This window comes from Ochotona princeps, chromosome 1 (genome assembly GCF_030435755.1).
Source record: "Ochotona princeps isolate mOchPri1 chromosome 1, mOchPri1.hap1, whole genome shotgun sequence".
Lineage (NCBI taxonomy): Eukaryota > Metazoa > Chordata > Mammalia > Lagomorpha > Ochotonidae > Ochotona > Ochotona princeps.
In genome coordinates this window covers 163,732,106-163,739,896 of record NC_080832.1, presented here as the reverse complement: position 1 = coordinate 163,739,896, position 7,791 = coordinate 163,732,106, and positions in this window count along the sequence as shown.

The window sequence follows — 7,791 nt, the reverse complement described above, 5'->3', positions numbered from 1 at the left end:
GGCCTCTGAGGGGATCTGCAGGAGAGGCGAAAGTGCCCACAATCTTTCACTTGTGGAGTCCACTCCCTTGCATGCCTACCCAGAAGTGGGATGGCTGGGTGTTTGAGGAAGCCCACGCTGTTTCCCATGTCTGTACTAACTTACACGCCCATCTGTGTGGACAAGGGGGTCTCTTTTCTCTACATACTCACCAACACTTGTGATCCTGACTATTTGCTATGCATACATTTATTTATTTTTAAAGATTTACTGATCTGAAAGGCAGAGACGGGGAGACACAGATATTCCATAGGCTGGTTCATTCCTCAGATGCTGGCAGTCACTGGGCCTGGGTCAGGCTGAATCCAGGAGCCAGGGTCTCCATTTGAATTTCTAACCTGGCTCCCCAGGGCCTAAGCACTGGGGTTATCATCAGTTCTCTTGTCGGGTGCTCAGCAGGAAGCTGGGTAAGAAATGGAGAAGCCAGGATTAGAACTCACATCTGTTTGGGATGTTGGTGCCACGGTGGCAGCCCTTTTGACATTCATTTATTTATAGTTGTCATGTAAAACAAATTTTTAAAGATTTATTTATATCTGGAAGATCGATTTACAGAGAGAAAAGGGGAGAGAGCGAGGGGGGAGAAGAGAGAGAGAGAGAGAGAGAGAGAGAGAGAGAGAGAGATCCATCTTCCATTTGCTGGCTCAATCCCCAAATGTTTGCAGCAGCAGGAGCTGCCTATGGTGATTCAGCAGAGCCGCAGAACCTCCTAGAAGTGTTTAATTCCTTCTCAGCTTCCCAGAATTGAGCCTGATTCCTGGCACTTGACTCAAAATTGTGTTCCAGATATGTGTGGGCTAGATAAACAAAGCCGTGGTGTAGCAGGAAGGAACTCGGTCTGGGCGTGTGTGGGGCTGAAGTACAGGTCAGGCTTGGGGAGGGCGTCTCAGCGAGGGCCGAGGACGTGAAGGTGCGCTGTGTGGTCAGCGAGGGAGCTGGCTGCCGTCCACCGGAGGAAATGAGATAAAGCCAAATTCCTGTCTGGAGGCTTGGGCGGCAAGCCATTTCTTTTGCAGTTTATGATGAAAGAAAAAAGGGAAGCGAGAAAAGATGGAGGAGGGCAGGGATGGAAGGATGATAAGAAATTCTAAAGGATTTATTTTATTTGAAAGACTTACAGAGAGAGAGAGAATCCAGTGCTTCATGCCTCAAATGGCTGAAGCCAGGAGCCTGGAACGCCATCTGGGTCCCCCACATAGTTGGCTGGGATGTCAACCCTTGAGGAGGCAGATGTAAGCCCTTAGACTATCCTCTGCGGCCTTCCTGGGAGCATTCGCAGGGAGCTGGGTTGCAGGTGCAGCAGCTGGGACTCAAACCAATGCTTCTAATGGTACTATGCCAGAACTTAAAAGAAAAAGACAGACTGCTGTCATTGGCTGAGATTATGCTAGGAACACAAGCAGTCTAGGTCTCCTTTGACGTGGGGGGGGGGGGAGGAAGGAGGCAGGAACCCTGTCATTCGGGCGTCACAGCTGCCTGTACATCATTAGCAGGAAGCTGGAGTCAGGAGCCAAAGCCGGAAACCGAACCCAGGTATTTGGATGTGGAAGAAAGGCCTCTTCACCGCTAAGCTGAACATTCACTCCAGCAGAACCTGCGGGAGCCTCTGTTATCTGCCCCCTGGACTTCCTGATGGCAACATGGCTGAGCTCTGTGGAAGAGGAATTTTCTACAGCCCCTCCCACCCCTCAGCTGCGAGCGCTCCTCCTGCTTCTGGAGCCCCATTCTGTGTGGATTTCATCCTCTCGCACCATCCCACACCTGCAGCCACAGGAGAGGAATTTACAGCTGCTTTTTGCACCTGCATTCCAGGTCTTTGATATCCTTTCTCTGGATCGGGTCCCTGGCAGCGTGTGCCCATTGCCCTGGGCCTGTCACCCACAGGACCACCCCGCCCCGGTCCTACCTCCACACTGGTGTGACCTTCCGGTGTGCACGCACTGCATAAGGCAGGAACAGGGCCTGCCTTGCCCAAAAGGCTTAAAAATACAGCCTTCCCCAGCTTCCCTTATCTTGTTTGTCTCCAGAAAGGTGCTTTCCTATCCACTAGTGCCTTCTGGTAAGCAGGCCACACGTTTTGCTTGTCACCCAAGAGGGTGGAAGGGCCATTCCCCAGTGGCAGCAGTGTGGGGACAGCGACTGGGGAGGTCCACGTCACACTGGCTTCTCCCTCCGATAGCTCAGTCCTTGGGGAAAGGTCAGGAGCAGTGACACCCCATTCTAGTAACGGCCCCGCCCCTTACACTAAATGACACTTAGAAAAAAGAAGTTTATTTATTTGGAAGTCAGAGTTACAGAGAGAGACCACGAGAGACAAAGAGAGCTCTTTAAATCATCCCCAGTGGCCGCAATGGCCAGAGCCGATTCAAAGCTGGGGGCCAGGAGCTTGTTGGCTCCAGGATCTGCCCTGTAGGTTCAGGGGCCCAGGGACTTGAGTCACCCTCCACTGCTTTCTGAAGCCAGAAGCCAGGAGCCCCATCCAGGTTCCCCCAAGGACTTGGCTCATCATCTCCTGCTTCCCAGAGTACATGTTAACAGGAAACTGGACCAGAAGCTCTGAATCATTGGGACTCTAAACAGGCATCGCCACGTGGGATGCAAGTATCCCAAAGGTGGCTTTCCAACTGCAGGGCAAGGCCACTTCTGTGTGGCATTTTCCTAGGGACAGAGAGTAGGGGCGCCTTGGCAGTGCCGATGAGCCCAGCCTGGTGCTTGCGCTCACCTGTAGCCTCCCAGCTCGGCTCCCATGGCCCCCTCAGCAGGCCCTCCCTCCATGTCTCTGTACACTCCATTCTCCGGCCTCTGCAGCTCAGCGCCTCTCCTCTTCAAACCCAGCCCCGAGCCTGCCACCCACTCACCCTGCCCCAAACCCTCAGACATGCTGGGTTCACACGGCACAACCAAGGCTGCTTCTTTTAGGTGACACACTGGGCACAGTGCCCAGCGGCTTTCCTCTGTCCTTCTCCAGGTCAGCAAAAACCACAGTGCTTCTGGGTGCCAGGCGGGGGTGCTTCTTTATGGTTACTATTTTTAAAAAATGATTTATTTACTTTTATTGGAAAGACAGAATTATAGAGAGACACAGAGAAAGATCTTCCAGTCTCTGGTTGAATTCCCAACTGGCTGCAACAGCTGGGGCCGAGTCGATCTGAAGCCAGGAGTCTCTTCCATGTCTCCCATACAGGTGCAGGGTTCCAAGGCTTTGGGCCATTCTCCACTGCTTTCCTAGACCATAGGCAGGGAGCTGGATGGGAAATGCAGCAGCTGGGACATGAACCAGCACCCATACGGGATTCCAGCGCCTGGAGGTGGAGGATTAGCCAGCTAAGCCATGACGCTGACCCCAGAGCTCTTTTTTTTTCCTTCCCCTAAGATTCATTTTACATGTCTGAAAGGTGGAGTTATACATATGGGCAGCAGAGGGGGAGAGAAATCTTTCACTAATTCACTCCCCCAAATGGCCACAACACCTAGTACGGGACCAGGCCAAAGCCAGGAGCCTGGAACTCTGCCTGGATTTCTCACATGGTTGGCAGGGCCCCAGGGGCTTTGGCCGATGTCTTCCGCCATGTCTCAGGCACACGATCAGGGAACAGAACTGCACGTGGAGCAGCTCAGACTCAAACCCTCGGAGGCGGTGATTTCACCCACCATGTCACAGCGCAGCTCTAAGGGACAGTTCTTGTTCTGTGTCACAGGCTGGTCAGAAATCCTTGCCACGTGTATCGGTCACAGCCTTCTGGCCTCTCCTTGCAGACAACCCAAAAAAGAATGGAAAACAGGTCCTCTTATCCCTCCCTTCCACGGAGGAGCCTTATAGTTCTCATTCTCCGGAAAGGCCATTTGTTCTATTTTCTGAAAAATTACTCTTTGTACAATTGTTTGAGCCATTTTGGTCCCAGCCCACATTTGGGGGACCTACTTTCATTTTCACTCCAAGGTGGAAGAGAAGTACAGCAAGAAGGCAGCCTCTGACTCTCATGATTCTAGCATCGGGTGCAGAGATGTCGGACAGAGGTGTGGGCTCCGCCCTTGACTGTGACATCAGAGTTGGAGCAGGTGAGTTGAGACAGGGAAGCTGATATTGTATAAGGGTACAACCACCTGGGACCCGATGCTGAGGCACAGCACATCAAGTCATCTCCCGTAGTACCCACGTTGCATGTGGACAACTGGTTTGAGTCCCAGCTGCTCCACTTCTGATCCAGCTTCCTGCTAATATGCCCAGTAAAGCAGAAAAATGGCCCCTGCACCCACATGAGAGACAGAAGACCTGAATAAGGCTCCTGGCTTCAGCTTAGTCCATTGTTGCAGCCAACTGGAGAGTAAACCAGTGGATGGAAGATCTCTCTCTTCTCTCTCTCTCTCATTCTCTTTGTTTGTCTCCCCTCTCTCTTCTCTTTCTTCTCTCTTTCCTCTCTCTCTCTTTCCCTCTCTTTCCATTCTGTATCTCTCCCTGTAACTGCTTTCCAAGTAAGTAAATAAGTTTTTTAAAAAGTGGCATAGCCACTTGCTACTAGCAACAACTGAGCTATTTTATTGTTAAGAGATTAAGAGATTTTATGACCAGGCTGAAGCATGGAGCCAGGAGTGAGGAGCTTCTGCTTGTCTTACACAGGTACAGGGACCCAATCGGTGAGGCTGTCTCCCGCTGCTTTCCCAGGCACATTAGCAGGGAGCTGGATGGAAAGAGAAGCAGGTGGGACTAGAATCAGCATCCATATGGGATGCTGACATTGCAGACAGCAGCCAAACTTGGTATACTACAATGCAGGCCTCTGTTCAGCTACTTCAAACCAGTCTGGTTCCCATTCGGACCAGCTTCCAGGCATGGGAGACTGGAACCTTTCTGAACTCTAGCTCTGTTTTGACTTGTGGCTGATCACAAAATATACTTCCCTCCAGGGTCGGGAACAAGGGGCACCCAGTCTTGAGATGCCAGGCAGCAGAGCCTTGGGTGACATGGAAGGGAGGACTTACTGGAACTCAAAGTTAAACTGTGGAGTTGATTTCCCTGTAAACTGGTTACCCATAGAGTCGCAGAGAAACATTATTGGGCCTGGTGCAAGCTAAACCTCAGCATGCAGTGTCGACATTCCAAATAGGTGCCAGTTCATGTCCCAGGAGCTCCACTTCAGATCCAGCTTCCTGTTTGTGGCCTGAAAAAGCAGCTGAAGACGGCCCAAAACCTGGGAACCCTGCATTCATGTGAGAGACCAGGAAGAAGTTCTTGTCTTCTGGATTTGGCTCACCCCAGCTCCAGCTGTTGCAGCCATTTAGGGAGTGAACCAGTGAGTGGAAGATCTCATTCTCTCTTTCTAACTGTCCTCAAATTAAAAACAAAAAACAAGAAACAAACAAACAAAGTCTCTTCTGGAACTGACACTCAGGTTCCATAGAAGAAGGTAGTTAGCGATGTTTCCTGAGGTTGGCCTGGGATGATATCCTTATATGGTAATGTATTTTAAGAATGCTACAGAGTTGACTTTCTTCATTTTCTGTGTTAAGGAGGTTTGAGGCATGGGTGTGGTCTGAGCAGGCATGAACCCCTGTTGATGGCTGGTTCACAGAGAGAGAGGACTAGGGTGTCATGCTCCTTGGTAGGATTAGGGGCAGAGTACAGGCCTGAGCATGGTGCAGCGTGGGGAGCCCTAACCTTAGCCCCCCTTGTTGTTCTACATGGTAAAATGAGCTTATTTCATGGACTTGACAAAATAGCCTAGTGGCTAAAGTCCTTGCCTTGCACTCACTGGGATCCCATATGGGCACTGGTTCTAATCCTGGCAGCCCTGCTTCCCATCGAGCTCCCTGCTTGTGGTCTGGGAAAGCAGATAAGGACGGACCAAAGTCTTTGGACCCCGTACCCATGTGGGAGACCCGGAAGAGACTCTGGGCTCCTAGCTTTGAAATGGCTCAGCTCCAGCCACTGCGGCTGCTTAGGGAGTGAATCATCTGATGGAAGATCTTCCTCTCTGTCTCTCCTCCTTTCTGTATATCTGACTGTCCAATAAAAATAAATCTTTTTTAAAAATGAGCTTGTTTCAGAAGGTTGGTGAGCAGACCAAGCCAGGTGCCATGGGTGGTGAAGTTGTGGGTGCATTCCCTTCTGAAGTGCAAGTGAGGAGAAAACTCCCCGATGTGTCTGTTCAGAGCAGTTTGGGGATTTCCAATTTCCTTGATGAAACCAAGGCTGAATTTTCCATAAGGCCACGAGAGAGAGAGAGAGAGAGAGAGAGAGAGAGCGAGCGAGCTCTGTCCAAAAGTGTGTACATGTCCTTAGAGGTCAAAAGGAAGGCCCAAAGGCATTCATTGTGACCTTGGAAATAGCATCTGTAAAGGTGCTCCCAGGACTCCTTGCTTCATCCAGCACAACAGGGCAGCCGACCTCCCATTCCCTGGAAGGTGTCCTTCTCCGAGAGCTGGTGACCTCCCACTGCTCTGCTGTGTTTTGCCCGTCACCCATCACAGTGTACAGGCAGTGACCTTGTCCTTGCACCAGGGACAACCCCTGCCTTGAGGGGATCCTTGGGGAGTCTGAGCATGGAGCTTAATGGCACATAGCTGTGGTTTTTCCAAACAAGGGAGGAATCTTTGGATGCTGGGCGGGAGGCGGGGTGTCTGCTGGAACCTGGAGTAGGGGTGGAGAGTGAATTCGGGCTTAGCAATAAAGTGGGTATTGTAGATTTGGGTGGTCACACACCATCCCCAAGCTTCCTCTGCGATATTTGCACCTCCTCTGATACTTGCAAAGGTCTCCACTGGGTCCAACCACACACACCATTTCATCTTTATGACTGTGACTTCCTGCTGTCTGCTACAGGCATTTGAAAAGCTGGGCAACAGGTGGGAGTAGGGGAGAGAGATTAAGTGGGGAAATGGAAGGGGCTTGGGAGCATTCTGTGGGTGCCCCTAGCCATGCCAGAGGCAGGAGAACTTACTCCACTGTGAGTTTCCATGGCTGGACTCGGCTTCCTCTCTTGGGACTCGTGGCCGTCACGTGTTCTGTGTGCATGCTTTTAGCAGCCGGCTCGGCTCATGCTGCGGTCATGGCGTGCTGCTGGACGGGAAGTGTTCATTCAAGACTTCTGCTTTGGTTGGGTATCAAGTTCTGCTTCCTTTTCAGGCTCAAGCTCTGCAAACACATTTCAATTGGAAATAAACAACAGGGTGAAGTTGAGAGCTTTTGGACACCCCAAAACAAGCAGTTAGGTTACCTACAGGTGAAATCTTTCCCAGGGAAAAGAGCCATGGCATTTCACAACCAGCAGGAGAAGATTTTCTGAAAAGCTGGCAAGATACTCATGAGGGCATTTCACCCAAACTTTCCAAGTTCCTGTGTCTCAGGCATGACGGTGTTCAGTGCCAAGGTTATGCTAGGGTGGGGGTTGAGGGGATGGAAAGTAAAATGCAGGGGCATTTGTAGGACTTTCCCTGGAGAGTCCATGGTGAGACGACAGGCGTGGGTGTCAGGGACAGCCAGGGACTCTCTGGGCTACCTCTTTGGGTAGACAGTGATGTTAGGACTTTAAAAAGTTCATGGGAAATTGTATTCAAAGATATGTTTATCTTGGCACTTTTTTGATCCATGTACATAAAACCGTACAATCCAGGGAATGGGTGGTTAAAGCCAGATGTGTCACCGGGGCGCAGAGTCAGAGACACACTTGGAGACCATGGGGGAGAGCTTAGTGCAGATTGGGGTAGGGGTAGGGGTAAGGAAAATTCCAACGCCCATGGAACTGTATCATAAAA